The following is a 16332-nucleotide window of genomic DNA, read 5'->3' on the forward strand; positions in this document are numbered from 1 at the left end:
TTGAGTCAGTACAACATATTTGATTATTACTGTATAGATATTTTTTCAAATTACCTCTGGCCCTTCATTATAAATGTATTCGAAATTGTATTGTCATTAGAAAGACATTATCACTAATTTTCTATTCAAATATATGGATACTATACTTTTATAATGTTATTGTGGACTGTGAACCCATTTAAAAAATACAAAAATATATGTGACTAAAAGTTAACCCAAAATGATAATACCACATTCTTGTTAGTGATACAAAAATCAAATGATTTAGTAACAGTGTTCTTCATGCCTCGTTTGTAAAAAAAAAAAAAAAAAAAACATCCAGAAGTCATTGAATTAGTTGTGAAAATATATATTTTTTAAAGTTACACTTCAGGGGTGTCGGTGAAGGGAAATATTTCACAATTGCACTTTTCTTTAATGTTGTATAATATTCAAGTGTAAACATGTAAAGCACATACCCGTCTCATTTTTAAACATCACCATCACCATATTTTACTCAGACCCATAATATTCACATTTTGTATTTGTTTTTCAGCAGAAAATGTTAGCATGACATTATGAGTGATTGCATAGTATGGACACCCAATGAAATGAAACAATGTCCATTTAGTTTCAAGACTTTTTATTTAAGCCTTCATTTTGACAGAGAGTAATGCTGAGACCAAAGTCTATTTTACAGATGAGCCCTGTATACACATCAATACACATGAATACACATCAATATTCATATCAATACATGAAAGCAAAACAAAATCATAGAAAACTAACATATTATTCAGTGAAAAAGGTCCTCAAATCAGCCTTTTGAAAGGCACCAATTCATCCAGCTTTAGAGAGGCCTTGGAGATTATATTCCTACAAGCAAATTGAAAAGAAAACTAAAATTAGATTTAGTTAAATTCAGTGAAGATGGAAGAGATCTTTAGAATTAGCCATCCCTGTACATCTGTAATGAATATGTAGGTTTACTCTGTCAGGACATATAGGGTTAAGTCAACTTTCAATTGTGCACATAGACACAATTCATTTGTCACCCACTCAATACATACGTGTTAATTGAAGACAGAATGTGTGAAAAAAAAGCATGGGCTGTTGAAGGAGTGTATCATATCGTGGTAGTTCTATCCAGGGTAGCAACACTGGAAGTCTTCTGTCCACCATTTTGTGATCAGAACTTTATCTAAATGCCCCCATTTTATGTGCTGTGGAACACTTGCAGCGCAGTAATACGGCCGGTCATTTTGAGGGACCACTTCTATTGAATCTATTGTATTATAGGGTATAATGATTCATGAACATTGTGAAATGACACGTCACACACAGACACACATTAGCTAATCATAAATAGACATGCCCGATTTCAAGTTCAAAAGTTGACCATATTTTAATTCTCATGGCAATACTACAAAAAAAAAAAAAATGATTACAACTATTTGTAATTCAGAAATGTTACTCAGTAATTGCAGTGATTGTTTTTTCAAGTTTGTATAGATAAGAACACGTATTGCTCATTTTTTTCCAGGCAATGTTGCACCCAACCCTTCCACTCTCTTCTAGTGTGTCCGTTTTGTGTGTTATCCAAACACATAGACAGAAAGGGAGAGTGGCGGTCACACTCTGCTGCCTGAAGTGACAGGCCAGAGATCAGAGGTCATGGGGTGTTAATAACACGTGATGTGTAGACCCTGTGAGTGACGTCCCTCAGGGGATAACCCCCTAATCGGCATTAGTTAATGTGTTAGTAATCTTTACCTTCTTAAAGCAAACAGCACTATGCCCTCAATGGGTCTGCCTGGCCTCCCCTGTAACGCTTTTGACCCCAGGGTCATGGCCTTTGTTCCCTGCTCTATGGGGAGTGCCCTCAGAGGTCTCTGGTGTAATAGAGAAGTTGTTTAGACACGTGCGAGGCTGGAGCAAGACCACCTCATAGACTCACTCGGGCCCCTGTTCCTAGAGAGGGAGACCAAGTCTTTCATCCCTGCGTACGTAGGGCCAGCCGGCATTGTGGTTTGGTGTTATCCTCCTAAATGGCTTCCTTTAAAATATCAATTGTTTCTGTGTTATGTGTCGCTGTGTGCGTCTGGTATCCTGAGGCATTGCGGTTCCTGATCCTGCACAGTCAGAAATGTGGGTTTTTACTCCTGTTGCTGACTAATGGGTAAAGGAGTGTAGATCATGTCTGTCTATGGGGAGCTACTGCCCACTGCAATTTCATATTCATCAGACTTCCTTTCTGTTTCCTGTGTTTCTAGACACTAAAGAAAAACAAACGGGCTCCTAATTATTTCTTGACTCCCCTCATTCCATGTGACCTACATGGAATATCATGTGTTAAGTGTGACAGTTTTGAAAAAATGGGTGTACAGTGACTGTTACTCTGTGACTCCTCTTATGTATAAAATGATGGAGCATAAAAAGTTTACGAGTGAGAGAGAGGGGGGAAAAAACATTTCAATGAGATAAATCCGAAAATGCCATGATTCTAACTTTTTCATATATTCTTTATTGCATTTAGTTTGAACTTCCCTTGGCCGACACTTTCATTTGAAATGTTCTTTCCTGTGTGTTCAGCAGTGTGCATTTGACAATTACCCATACTCAAGAGGAAGGTTAGAAGTGAGATCTCGATTATGGAATCCAACAGTCTAGATTTGGCACAATCGGGAATTCATTTTACGCCAAAATAACATGTGATTTCTTACACGTTAGTTTGCTGATCATGATAAGATCAAACACTCGTACTATCAAAAGTTATACTTCTGTAGGGCCAGTTAGAAAAAATATTGCAAGAGCTTTTTACCATATATACTAGTGAAATACTACTGGGTTAAAATCTGTCGAATGCAGTTATCTGTACAGGATCTTCATATGCAGTTATTGGATATTATTTTCATTGTTTTGTGATAGATTGAAATTACCCAAGACCACAAAGCAGTTCTCATATTGATTGTGCTTAAAGGCCCAGCGCAGTCAAAAACGAGATTTCCCAGTGTTTTATATATATATTTCAACACAATGAGGTTGGAATAATACTGTGAAATTGTGAAAATTATGATAATGCCCTTTAGTGTAAAAGCTGTTTGAAAAGACCGCTTGAAATGTCATCCTGTTTTGGTGGGATGGTGTTTTGGCCCTCCATGGTGACATCACCATGTGGTAAATGAGTTAATAGACCGATAAGAAAGACATTTCCAAAAAGCTTGCCTACTCAGACCACTCCCAGACAGTCCTAGCAAAATTCTTACTTGAGAAATTTACTTTTGCTATTTTTATTTCTTTTTTTGACTATTTTAATTGAAAACAATCACAGTAAGGTACTTAATTGTTACCCAGAAATTATTTGATATTAAGATAAAAAATTACTGCATTGGACCTGTAACATTTTATGTTGAATTATGAGTTTGTTTTCCAAATACTTCATTACAAATGTATATAACCAGCTTGTCAACTAAGAGTTAAAAGACTAGACAGAGACAAAATGTTTGTTGATTTTTCCTGGAGTTGCTATGGTTAGCTTTTTGCAAATGTGTAGTATTTGAATACATTTTATCAAGCAAAGTTATGTTTTGAATGTATCACAATGCTTTACAATTCTGTATGAAGCCTGTAAATGACATGGCGGCTCCGCCATTTTGTTGAACATTTCCTTGGATGGGACTGAGGGACTGAATCTGTATTCTCGCGTTGATTGCCAAGCCACAATAACAGACATGTTAGTTAGTGTTCTACTCTGATCATGTTCTCCTTCACCCTCCTCTCACTGTGTGGATTTGTAGCATTGCAAAGCATAACCAGGAACATAGCTTCGACTAACAGGTTTGATATTCACTTCATCAACCATTTTAATCCAAGTTGATATTATCTAAAGTTAATACTGAGTAAGATGCATAGCATATCATATTTATTAACAATACGGTGCAACAATCCCTTCAAATACTACAGACGGAATAGTTACATTTACCTCCCTGTTCTTCCTCCAAGCTTTTTTTCTGTTGCACTAGAACATAATTTCTTTAATAGCCGTATTGTTTGCCAAAGTTCTTATGCACACCTGTGTACGATTGTGTTCCTTAAAAAATATCTTAGTTGAAAAATAACTTCATGAAAACCTGCCATGTTAACATTGCTTAATTTATTATTTGAAAGGTGTTTAAAGAAAGCATGGTTGGGGTCATTTACAAATGTAAAACACACGTTATAGATGAAATAAAACGGCATGTGATTAATTACAGACAAATGCAACCCAAGTAGAGAAGAGGGGAGCGAGGTAGAGGCACACAGTGGTAGAAAATTGGCAGGCCACCCAAAACCAAAACCCTATCCTCAAGTGAACTCGTTGCAAACTCTTAAGTGCACGCTAAGCTAAATGATAACTGCAGACAGTTCCAAACCAACCACATCTCAAACAGATTTATAGTTACATGTCCATTTGTCTCCTACATCCTCTACAGAACCTGAACAGGGCATACAATCAAATACACAATCTTAATATACATCTACCGTAGCCTCAGACTGTATGCGTCAATGTATATGCTTAAAACCAAAGACGTGGCTTTTTCAATTGGCTAAAACACATGGCGAGATGTGACGTGAGGCTACACTGCTTTGGATGGGGTTCTAGAGATCTACTGTAGCTCAGGCAGACACATCCAACCCAGTGTATCTCGTTTTTAAAAAGAAGACTGTAAAGACTGCTAATAACGCCCTAACTCAGCTGGACCATTTCTTCAGTAAGTAAACACAAAGAGTTGTTTTTTTGTCCCTGCTAGCGGCAGGTCCATTGAATGTAGCCACCTGTGTTTTATTGAACCTTGTTGTGAAGAGAGGCGGAGAGGAGAGGGGAGAGTCCTTGGAGTAAGCGAGCGGAGGAACCGGTCGTCTGTTACCGTGCTGTTCTAACGAGGGAGCCAGCGAGGAACGAACGGGTGGTGGCGTTAGGAAAGTGCTCCTCAAAGACCCACTCTGCAGATGAGATGAGAGCCCAAAACAGGAGCAGCCATGAGGGCTCGTCCCGTCTGAGCTAACCTAACAGCACAATGTCATCCACAAACCAACAGAAAGCTACACACAGTAAAAGAAGCAAAATAATAGTTTCCCCCACCTTTTTCTCTGCTAGGCATGCAATCCCCTGCTATACTTTTCATCTGGCATTAAAGACATAAGGCATCAAAATAAGTCCAGAACAGGAGACGTGCAGAGATTTTACCGTTTTTCCCATTTTCTCTCTTTCCTATTTAGAGCTCCTGATACTTCGGGACAGAGAGGGGGGGAAAAGTTCAAGCGTGTGAGCCCAGCCTTTGCCGTTATTTGGAACCAGAGCCAAAAGAGGCAGGAAGTTGTTTTACAATAGTGTTATAGTAATCTGCCACAAATGGGAAAAGCCCAACGCTGGTCGCACGGTGGAGAAGGTGGTGGGACAGAGAGAGGGAGGGAAAGAGGAAGTATGAAAAAGACAGAGATAGAAAAAAAAAAACGAAAATCAAAATGATAATCGGTATGTACTAAGATGGTGGAGGACTGGTCTGCCGTGCTGTTTTGTAGCGTGTGTGTGTGTGCGTGTGCGCACGCGCAAACGGCAGGGTGTAGGGCGGGTGGAGCACCCGACAATGCAGGATTCTAGATGATTCCAGGGTAAGGGATAGTTTAGAAGCAAATATACTCAACAATCTTTTCCTATTTGGACAAGCTATCCTGTGCCTTTTTAGCCAGGACAAATCAGAACCACTCGTGTTTTCTGTGAATTCTCAATCACGTTGTAATCACAGCAGCTGTTTTTCTTCCAGAAAAGCAGTGAGGTCTCACCCAAAACGCTTATCAGGCTTTTGACTCCTTGCCAAGATTTGCTGTAAGGGTCGTGCGATGTTTTGCCCCTCGGAGAAGCAGAGCCAGGGCAGAAAGAGGACCGTCTTACTGTGCTGTAACTCTACTAACCCTGCTCTCTACCCTGCCACGTGCTACACTACAGTATTATACTCAAGTAGCTCCCATTTTTCCATATATGCTCTTTGTCTTCTCAATGCTGCTTTCACGCTAGCTGCTGTGGCAGGCATGCTAGAGTTCATACTTTCTGTCTGAGCCGTGGCTGGCTGTAGCATGTGATCCAAACAGACTGTTGCAGCTTGACGAGAGGGAGAGCTGCAGTACTGTACTGTACTGTACCAGATAAGGTTAATCATTTAACCTGCTCTCAGAACTGTTGCATATTTCAAATGTCCTTATGCAGGGCAGTCCACTCTGACTGTTTGTACGTTCTCTTTTTTTCGTTTCCTTATTTTTAATGCTCTTTTCTGTAGCTGATTGCCGGGGTGCAGAGAGTGCTAGTATGGCGTGACTGTGTGCACTGCGTCTGCGCACTGCCAGAGGAGTGCATTTCTGTGTCATTCTTCCTCCTCTACCCCCTCCCACCCTCGACTGCTTTCCGCCCTCCCACTCTCCCCCGTCTCTCTCTCTCTCTCCCCCGTCTCTCTCTCTCTCTCTCCTCTCTCTCTCTCTATCTCCCCGTCTCTCTCTCTCCCCCTCTCTCTCTATCTCCCCGTCTCTCTCTCTCTCTCTCTCTCTCTCTCTCTCTCTCTCTCTCTCTCTCTCTCTCTCTCTCTCCCTCTCTCTCTCTCTCCCCCCTCTCTCCTTCTCCCTTCCCTCTTGGTCTCCTTCTCCCACCCTCCCTCTCTCTCTCTCTCTCTCTCTCCTTCCCTCTTGGTCTCCTTCTCCCACCCTCCCTCTCTCAAGTGCATATACAGTTCCTTGTCGTGTTGGACGTGTGATGAAAAAGTGGCTGGCTCTCGTGCTCCGCCGCACCTCCTATTTCATCATCAGTCGAGCTTTTCTCTCCTTCACTCTGCGCTTGCTGCCTCGTCTCTTCTATCGCTCGCTCCCCTGTTCTCAGCTCCAGCCGCACGGGGGGAGACTCGAGCTCTGTGGGGAGAAAAAAAGAACAAAGGTTTGCTGCTATTTCTACAGTCAGGGCCTCCCCACAGCCCGCCCTTCCATAGAGGAGATTTTTTTTATTTTTTTTTACTACTTGCTGGATTTTAACCCTCTGCCTCCAAATATCTACACAACGGCTCTGCAAAAACCTGGCAACAAGTAGCTTTTTTGGGGCCTTTCCATAGTTTTGTGCGGCAATTTTTGCATCACTTTGGACCTTGGTGTTATTTCTTCTTTTTGGGTGTTATTTTTTTCATCTGCATTGATACCCAGAGTTTTATATTTGTCTTTGAAAGAGTTTTGGCGGTGTTTATTTTCGATGTCTTCTTTTTTTTGTCGCCGTTTGGTCGTGTTTGTAATCTCGCCACGTGATGAGCCTTCTTTCTCCTGTAGCTGTGTTCGTACGGGCGTCATTCCTACTGGGTAAGGCCCTCTCTCTTTTTCACGCTCTTCCTTCTAGTGACTGTCTGTGGATGACAAGCAGGAGAACGTGTCCGGTCTCTGAGCGTGTGGTACGTCTGCGTGTTCACAGACGTGCCCTTCGTGAGCGCCATCAGTTCTCTCGCCTGGAAATACTGCACCTCCCTCTTCTTCCTCACTCTCGCTGTTTCTCGCCCTCTTGCTCCCTCTCTCTCCCTCCCTCGTTCTCTCTCTCTCTCTCTCTCTCTCTCTCTCTCTCTCTCTCTCTCTCTCTCTCTCTCTCTCTCTCTCTCGCTGGCTCTTTTTCCTAACAGGGGAGTGAGCGCTATGCTGGGCTGGAGCTCTTTCTGGGACAGGAGCCAATTCCAAACAAAAGACAGGAAAAGGCAATGACAGAAAAATGCAGCGATTGAATTTGGAAAAATGTTGCAGCGAAAACATAAGAAGTGACCGTGCATGTCGTTTCGTGCCGCCGATGCATGCTTGTGTTAAGTGTTAAAACTGATTTCAGGTGCTGAGAAAGCTTGGGGAACGGAGGTCTGAATACACTTTGTCGGGTAGCGAAGGCATTCGAGTTGGGAAGACGGAGAGAGGGAAGAGAGGAGAGGAGGGGGGGTTCCTTTTTTCCAGACTGATGAATTATTCATGTAGGCAGCCAAGGCTGTGACTGGACTGGTTGTGCTATTTGCATGCATCAGACATGCTGTTTGTCTGTTTGCTAACATTCCTCATTCAAAGACTTGTTAACTAGCAGAGAGTTTTAGCTGGAGCCTTCCAGACAGCCTCATGGCCTCCTTTTGTTGAAGGGCCCGCCAGGCCTGGGCCCAGCCTACGGCAGCCAGGCGAGGTAGCAGCAGCCCAGGCTGGGGCTCTGGTCTGAGGCTGGGCTGGGCTACGAGGGGGACTGCCTGGGGAGTCACGGGGGCCTGCGTGCCTCTCTGCCTGCCAGGCTAGCTTGCTGCTCTGCCAGAGCTGCATGGGACACAGAGGCTGATGGATTTCTATTCTCCTCAACAGAGATGTCGATCCAGCGGGGGAAAAGAGAGGAAGAGAGAAGCCGCTCAGAATTTCACCCCCGGATTCGGAACATTTCAGAATCGCCTCTACTGCAGAATATTTGTAAGTAATACCTGTTTCTTTATGTGTGTGTGTGTGTGTGTGTGTGTGTGTGTGTGTGTGTGTGTGTGTGTGTGTGTGTGTGTGTGTGTGTGTGTGTGTGTGTGTGTGTGTGTGTGTGTGTGTGTGTGTGTGTGTGTGTGTGTGTGTGTGTGTGTGTGTGTGTGTGTGTGTGTGTGTGTGTGTGTGTGTGTGTGTGTGTGCGCGTGCGTGCGTGCGTGCGAGCGAGCGAGTGTATTCATTGCGTACATGTGTTAAATTGTGTCTAGTATCATCTTGGTTTATAAAACTCATTGTACAAAATAATGGACTTCATACACTTTAGTACATTTTTTATTTTGATGCAAGTGCTGAACCAAAAACCGCAATCGGAATCCATTGCATAAAGTCGTGCATTGCACAAAGGTACTACTTTATGTCGGTTATGAAAGCGTTTTTTTCATGGCAAATTACCATGTATTAGTACTCAAACTCAAAAAGTATTATACTGTGACCTCTACACAACACCGTTATTTAATAATATTGCAAATGTGTTTTTCTTAATACCAGAGGTGTTTTGGTCCATTGATTACTGCCAAGTTAATCTGATTTCGTGGTAATCACGGGCTCACGTTTGAAGAGATATTTCATGTGAGTGATGCGGTTTTGGGTAAGGTGACAATGTGTGTGGAGTGATATCTTTCCCAATGACTCATCTGCCGATTAAGGCTGGGTTGGAATGATGATTTATTTACAGGTGTATTTGTTGTTCGTCAAAGTCTTGATTTATATTGAAACGATTCTTTAACATGTTGCATGGGTTATTTGGAACAACAGGAGAAGGCGCGCGCGCGTGTGTGTGCGTGTGTGTGTGTGTGTGTGTGTGTGTGTGTGTGTGTGTGTGTGTGTGTGTGTGTGTGTGTGTGTGTGTGTGTGTGTGTGTGCGTGCGTGCGTGCGTGCGTGCGTGCGTGCGTGCGTGCGTGTGTGTGCGTAGCTCCTGTTCCTCGATTATACCCCTTATATATACAGCAGCATAGTACAGCATTTTTTAATACGTACCTACATTTTCAGTATATGATTGCAATTTTAATACAATTAGTAAAAAGTCAAGTCCCTGCAATGCACAGATATTTCCATCTGATAAATTATACTCTGCTCATTTTTCTTAACAAAAACTCATATTGAAGCAAATAAGTAAATCAGACTTCTAATTTACACACTCACACTTATACAAATATATTCAGTGTGTCTTCTCATTATAATATGGCTCCTATGATTTTGTTATGCATTTGGCTGCTACAAAATACATTAGAATCTAATTATCTAGCTATAATAATAATTCAGACTAGATATTATGTGTTGCTGGCACAAAATGTTATTTCAGCAGATCACCACTCAATCACCATCTTTTCCCCAATACCCGTAAATTGTATCACTATAATGCTATTGAATATTTCATTTAATTGTCTCATGGACAATCAGTCTGAGTATACAAGCTTTTCACTCAATTATGTGAAATGCCTATCTGTGAGGTTCCCGAGCAATTTGTCACGCTTTTCCTGAACATGGGGAGTTTGGTTACATGTTGAACTTGCTCTGTCATTTTGTGTGCCGATTGATAAACACATCTCGCAATGCATTGCCAGTTTAACACATGCCTGCTTAAGACTCTGCATTCTAAAAAGCATCGGCCAAATTATTACCGACTTCACGCTTTTTCAAAGGATGGGCGAGGAGGCCTTTACTGAGAGGCTGCGTGTTAGTAGTTTGCATTCAGTCCATTACATACATGGGGAATTCATGGTCACAAAGGTAGGCCTAAGTTAGCCATGGATATACTGTATGTGCCCACTTGCTTATCTTCAAAAGTACATGAATTCGCCTGGCAGTTGAGTGCGCCACCTCAGTCCTAAGGCCTTTTTGGCGGGGGTGGCTGTCTACCAGGGGTAGTTAGCTCCGTTGCATGTGGAGGGGCAGATGGCAGGGTCATAAGCAATTGCAGTATTTTCTCTCTCTCTCTCTCTCTCTCTCTCTCTCTCTCTCTCTCTCTCTCTCTCTCTCTCTCTCTCTCTCTCTCTCTGTAACATTATACCTGCCCAAGCATAGCTCCTGGACAGCCCTTCACATACTGTGAATTGAAGTCCATTATACTGTACAGTAGATACACACAAATACAGACAATTATTCCGGTGGACTCAGCATACGAATGTGCCCTTGTACACAACAAACACACACACACACACACACAAACGCAGATCTTTAAAATGTGGAAAGCCGCAATCCTATGAGTGAAAATGTCAAAATGATTGTTTTCTGTCCATTTCTAATAATTGGTCATTGAATAAATGTTGTTAAATTACTGTATTGTTCCTTATTTCATTACTATGTGTGTAAGCTGTGAACTGTGTGTAAGCAGACCACTCATTGTGTTGCAAATAGGAAACTGCAGGTTTAAAATAGACAAGTCTGTGAATTTGAACTTGAGCGTTTGAACTCAAACGTCAATTTGTACTTGAACTTGACCTTGCATTTACTCTGGGTTCCCTTTGTGACTGACATTTCCTGTCCATTGAGGTTGGTCCTATAGATGACATAGAATTTCAACATAATATCTGCATTGGCAGTGAAACCAAGCGTAGATGTAGTTTGTGGGGTTTTTGTGTGGGTTGTAAACCGTATGGAAAATCAGGTAATAGGATTCTATATGACAAATTCTTTTCAAAGGCCCCAACTTCGATAGTTGGTTTCGATTATTATCACACAGGTAATAGGTCTCGCTGTGTTATATTTTCTTTGCAAACAGTTGTTTTCTCCAAACGTGTATATAAATGGGATTACTGATTGACGGTTGGTTGCAAAGGTGCTTTGAAAGTATAGTGGCGGGCAGCCATTTCCTTCTTTTTTTCTGAAAGAAGAGTTGCGTCTTATACACTGTCCTGTAAAGTTCAATTTGATGCTGCAACATGTCATCTACCGTCTTTCCAACACATTGGCCCGTCCAAGGTAAATAGGCCCGTCCAAGGTAAATAGGCCCGTCCAAGGTAAATAGGCCCATCCAAGGTAAATTGGCCCGTCCAAGGTAAATAGGCCCGTCCAAGGTAAATAGGCCCATCCAAGGTAAATAGGCCCGTCCAAGGTAAATAGGCCCGTCCAAGGTAAATAGGCCCGTCCAAGGTAAATAGGCCCGTCCAAGGTAAATAGGCCCGTCCAAGGTAAATAGGCCCGTCCAAGGTAAATAGGTCCGTCCAAGGTAAATAGGCCCGTCCAAGGTAAATAGGCCCGTCCAAGGTAAATAGGCCCGTCCAAGGTAAATAGGCCCGTCCAAGATAAATAGGTCCGTCCAAGGTAAATAGGCCCGTCCAAGGTAAATAGGCCCATCCAAGGTAAATAGGTCCGTCCAAGGTAAATAGGCCCGTCCAAGGTAAATAGGCCCATCCAAGGTAAATAGTTCCGTCCAAGGTAAATAGGTCCGTCCAAGGTAAATAGGCCCGTCCAAGGTAAATAGGCCCGTCCAAGGTAAATAGGCCCGTCCAAGGTAAATAGGCCCTTCCAAGGTAAATAGTTCCGTCCAAGGTAAATAGGTCCGTCCAAGGTAAATAGGCCCGTCCAAGGTAAATAGGCCCGTCCAAGGTAAATAGGTCCGTCCAAGGTAAATAGGTCCGTCCAAGGTAAATAGGCCCATCCAAGGTAAATAGTTCCGTCCAAGGTAAATAGGTCCGTCCAAGGTAAATAGGCCCGTCCAAGGTAAATAGGCCCGTCCAAGGTAAATAGGCCCGTCCAAGGTAAATAGGCCCTTCCAAGGTAAATAGGCCCGTCCAAGGTAAATAGGCCCGTCCAAGGTAAATAGGTCCGTCCAAGGTAAATAGGCCCATCCAAGGTAAATAGGCCCGTCCAAGGTAAATAGGCCCATCCAAGGTAAATAGGCCCGTCCAAGGTAAATAGGCCCATCCAAGGTAAATAGGCCCATCCAAGGTAAATAGGCCCATCCAAGGTAAATAGGCCCGTCCAAGGTAAATAGGCCCATCCAAGGTAAATAGGTCCGTCCAATGCAGCAGAAACGTATGCTGCTCGAATGCAAAGTGAGAGCACCTCTGTACACGGCGGTGCTTAAATGTAATAACTAATTGACTTATACAGACAATGGCGTGACGTGATCCTCATTGGAAATGCGACATTTTGTCAATGTGTGTATGTAATTGCGTAATTACAAGGGCTTGTCAGAGTTAAATCGGTTAACCCCAAGTTTTTTTTTAATAACTTTTTGCCATTTCAGTGCACTATTTTCTTTATCACGGTTAATTGCATTGTCTGTAAGCGTTCAGAATACACTGAACACATCCAAAATACATGATCTATACAGCGAAACACAACAATGCGATGTCCAAACAAGTTGACTCTAAGGTTAAAGAACGTGTGTTTATCAATTCAACTGATTTTGCTTACTGTTACTTTGGACAAAATCAAGATGTCAATCAATATTCTTGTAATGATTTCTGAAGAAATTCTGAATTTGCAAATAATTGCACCAAATCCTGCATTAACTTGTTTAAAAAAAATAAAATTGGTTAACGACCTTAATAATGACACAATGCACACACATATAATTTTTTTAAATGAATGACTGTACTGAGTGCAATGACCATCAAAGACTATTTGATCCGGTAAAACGTACAGTATATTCTTATCCCCTTTTGTTAATATATTGTGTGTATAATTTTTATACATTTGGGGGAATTAAATAGGTCAATGCTGTTTCGCAGAATTTTGAGATATAAATTAGGTGTGTGTGTGTGTCTGTGTGTGCTGGTGTGTGTGTCATTCATTTAATTGTATTTATTTAACCAGGATAGTCCACTCAGTAACACTTGCCACTGTTTTCCAGGGAGTCCTAGGTTCCATAGAGTCATCGTGTGTGTGTGTGTGTGTGTGTGTGTGTGTGTGTGTGTGTGTGTGTGTGTGTGTGTGTGTGTGTGTGTGTGTGTGTGTGTGTGTGTGTGTGTGTGTGTGTGTGCGTGCGTGCGTGCGTGCGTGAGTGCGTGCGTGTGTGTGTGTACGTGCGTGGGTGTGTGCGCGCGTGTGTGTGTGATAATACTTTATTCATGGTTATTACAGTAATAAATATCTTTGATTATTACAGTGTGTTAGCAGTTTAGAGACTTAGTTCTACTATATTAGATCTCATGAGGACTGGAATGAAACTAATCTGGACAGAGTTTCTCTTCTGAATAGTTAGAACGAGTGTGATCAGCCCAATTCACATCGCACGGTAAATTCCAGACAAATATAATGTTCATACTTAATAATCATCACAATTCATCTTGTCTATCATCAAATGTGTATATTTCTCTGTTTAAAAAAGATTTCTAGCAGTAACTCAGGGCTTGGAAGAGAGCCTACTGCATATTGGCTCGCACATTTCAGCCAGTTGCCTATAGTCTGTAATTCATACTCAATTTAGTTGTCAGCATAAAACCATTCATTCTCAGTTCATTCAATAGATTTTAGTGGAGGAATGAGATAAGCATCTTGTTTGGCATTGCAAGCGTAGTGTAATGTGTACATCGATACTTCATGTAATGAATAGGCCTACTGTACAATTGTGATCCATATGTCATACGACGAAGGGAAACATAATTCATTTCAGCACATCACTTTTTGATGATTGAGAAATATGTATTATCGGAAAAGTAGGTTTGTCGTGAACAAATTGGATTGATGATCCATGGTTGACGGAAAGAAAGAAAAGTGAAAATAGATTTAACCCTGTTCTTACAATAGGCCTACATTTTCTCTACAGTAACTAGGTTTCAGCATATGATGTGTATTTTTACCCAAATGGTCTTTTGAGGCTCTGTGTGGTTTGACTCATGTGGCACAATGTTCTATGTCCTCTTACCACCACTCATACTGAAAATGAATTACCCACCAGCACCACATAACCATGAACAACCGGTGCTTTGTTTCATTTGTTAAATGGAGAAATTGTCATGTAGAATAATTCGATTTATATTCATTAGAGATGTAGTATTATTGTGATTTGCGTCCAATATTTTTCTGCTCTGATCTCACAGATCTGAGGATGGTGGCACATCATCACAACCAAAATGCCCACCGGAAATTCAATTTCTCCAGTTAGGAAACTAGAAATGATTTAACTGGTTCGGCCAGCCGTTATTCCTGATGACATTTAGTGTACGGTGTGTTTTTTAAAATCATGTTTTCCTGCATCTGGTTGATCAGCGGATCGGTAGGCCTAAATACAGGTCAGGCTTGTGTCATTTTCAATCTAGCCTTGAATTATTTCTATGATATTATCTTATGTAATCCACTGTATCTATTAGGTTACCCCCCAAAAAAAAAAAAAAAAAAATATATGACATCCCATTCTGAGTTACGTATATGAAACAATGTATTATATTGACCATTACATTTGATTTCTTTTCGTCATTTAGCAGACGCTCTTATCTTATTTATCTTAAGATAGCTAGGGGGGACAACCACATATCACAGTCATAGAAAGTACATTCTCCCTCAATGTACATTCTTCCTATCAGCAAAGTCAGAGCTAGTAAAATCGAATAAAAAGTTAGACATGCTGAGCTGGATAGAGCCCTATTTAGGTTTTGGCTCGCTGTTGTAAGCATTTTAAAATGTTGGCAAAGTCCTTTGCATCCATGTGACTAGTTGCTCAACTGAATTTGAGATGCAGGTTTACAGTATCTTACTTTGCAGGTTTTGTGACGATACTTAGGCCTAGGTATTAAGATTGTATTTATCTTGAGAAGAGATAGTCCTAAACTGTACATACAAGCCTATATGCCCATCCGCATAGGAATATGTTGAGTTTTGTAGTTTCAGCTAGCCATATTCTATATTGCTGACAGATTGCATAAGTCAACACTGTTGTTCGTTCATGATCAGCTCCAACAAGCCCCAACTAGCTAAATGGATTCCAATGTTCAACTCTTACTATTATGACAGTTAGTTGGTAGGAGCACCAACCTTGGTACTTAGACCTGCATGTACTGACCCGTAAGTCACAAGGGAAGGCCAGTATTTAGCTATAACAGGGTCTTCAGAAGGTATTCACACCCACTGACTTTTTCCCACATTGTGTTGTGTTACAGCCTGCATTTAAAATATATTCAATTGAGATATTCTTTTGTCACTGGCCTAAACACAATACCCCATAATGTCAAAGTCTAAATATGTTAATACCATTTTCTTAAACGAATGAATTACAAATGAAAAGCTGAAATGTCCTGAGTCAATAAGTATTCAGCCCCTTTGTTATGGCAAGCCTAAATAAGTTCAGGAGTAAACATGATCTTAACAAGTCACATAATTAGTTGCGTGGACTGTGTGCAATAATAGGGTTTCAAATTATTTTTGAAAGACGACCTCATCGCTGTACTCCACACATACAATTATCTGTAAGGTAGTCGATACAGTGAATTTCAAACACAGATTCATCCACAAAGACCAGGAATTGTTTTCCAATGCCCCACAAAGAAGGGCACCTGGTATATGGGTAAAAAAAAAAAACTGACATTGAATATCCCTTTGAAGTTATTAATTACACTTTGGATGGTGTATCAATACACTCAGTCACTACAAAGATACAGGCATCATTCCTAATTCAGTTGTCGGAGAGGAAGGAAACCGCTCAGGGATATCACCATGAGGCCAATGGTGATTTTAAAACAGTAGTTACTCCACAATACTAACCTAATTGACAGAGTGAAAAGAAGGAAGCCTGTACAGAATGAAAATAGAGGAAAACCTGGTTCAGTCTGCTTTCCACCAGAACCTGGGAATTCACCTTTCAGCAGGAAAATAACCTTAAACACAAGGCCAAATCTACACTGAAGTTGCTTACCAAGAAGACAGTG

General features: G+C 41.3%; 2 long non-coding RNA genes across 6 annotated transcripts; one reads left to right on the forward strand and one right to left on the reverse strand.

The window, feature by feature from the left end:
- Window positions 1-311: 311 nt before the first annotated feature.
- LOC127908206 (uncharacterized) lies at window positions 312-6404 on the reverse strand. Its single transcript, XR_008066295.1, has 2 exons — window positions 5102-6404; window positions 312-855 (listed from the first exon to the last, which is right to left on the reverse strand). It is a non-coding gene; the product is annotated as an uncharacterized LOC127908206 (long non-coding RNA).
- Window positions 6405-11501: 5097 nt separating this feature from the next.
- Window positions 11502-14778, forward strand: LOC127908205 (uncharacterized). 5 transcript variants are annotated; one of them, XR_008066291.1, is made up of 4 exons: window positions 11502-11975; window positions 12014-12051; window positions 12242-12298; window positions 12337-14778. It is a non-coding gene; the product is annotated as an uncharacterized LOC127908205 (long non-coding RNA). The 5 variants fall into 5 exon arrangements; XR_008066292.1 differs by having other exon boundaries at window positions 11502-12070; window positions 12242-12336; window positions 12394-14778; XR_008066290.1 differs by having other exon boundaries at window positions 12014-12070; window positions 12242-14778.
- The last annotated feature ends 1554 nt before the right edge of the window (window positions 14779-16332 follow it).

Source organism: Oncorhynchus keta, chromosome 17, assembly GCF_023373465.1.
Source record: "Oncorhynchus keta strain PuntledgeMale-10-30-2019 chromosome 17, Oket_V2, whole genome shotgun sequence".
NCBI lineage: Eukaryota > Metazoa > Chordata > Actinopteri > Salmoniformes > Salmonidae > Oncorhynchus > Oncorhynchus keta.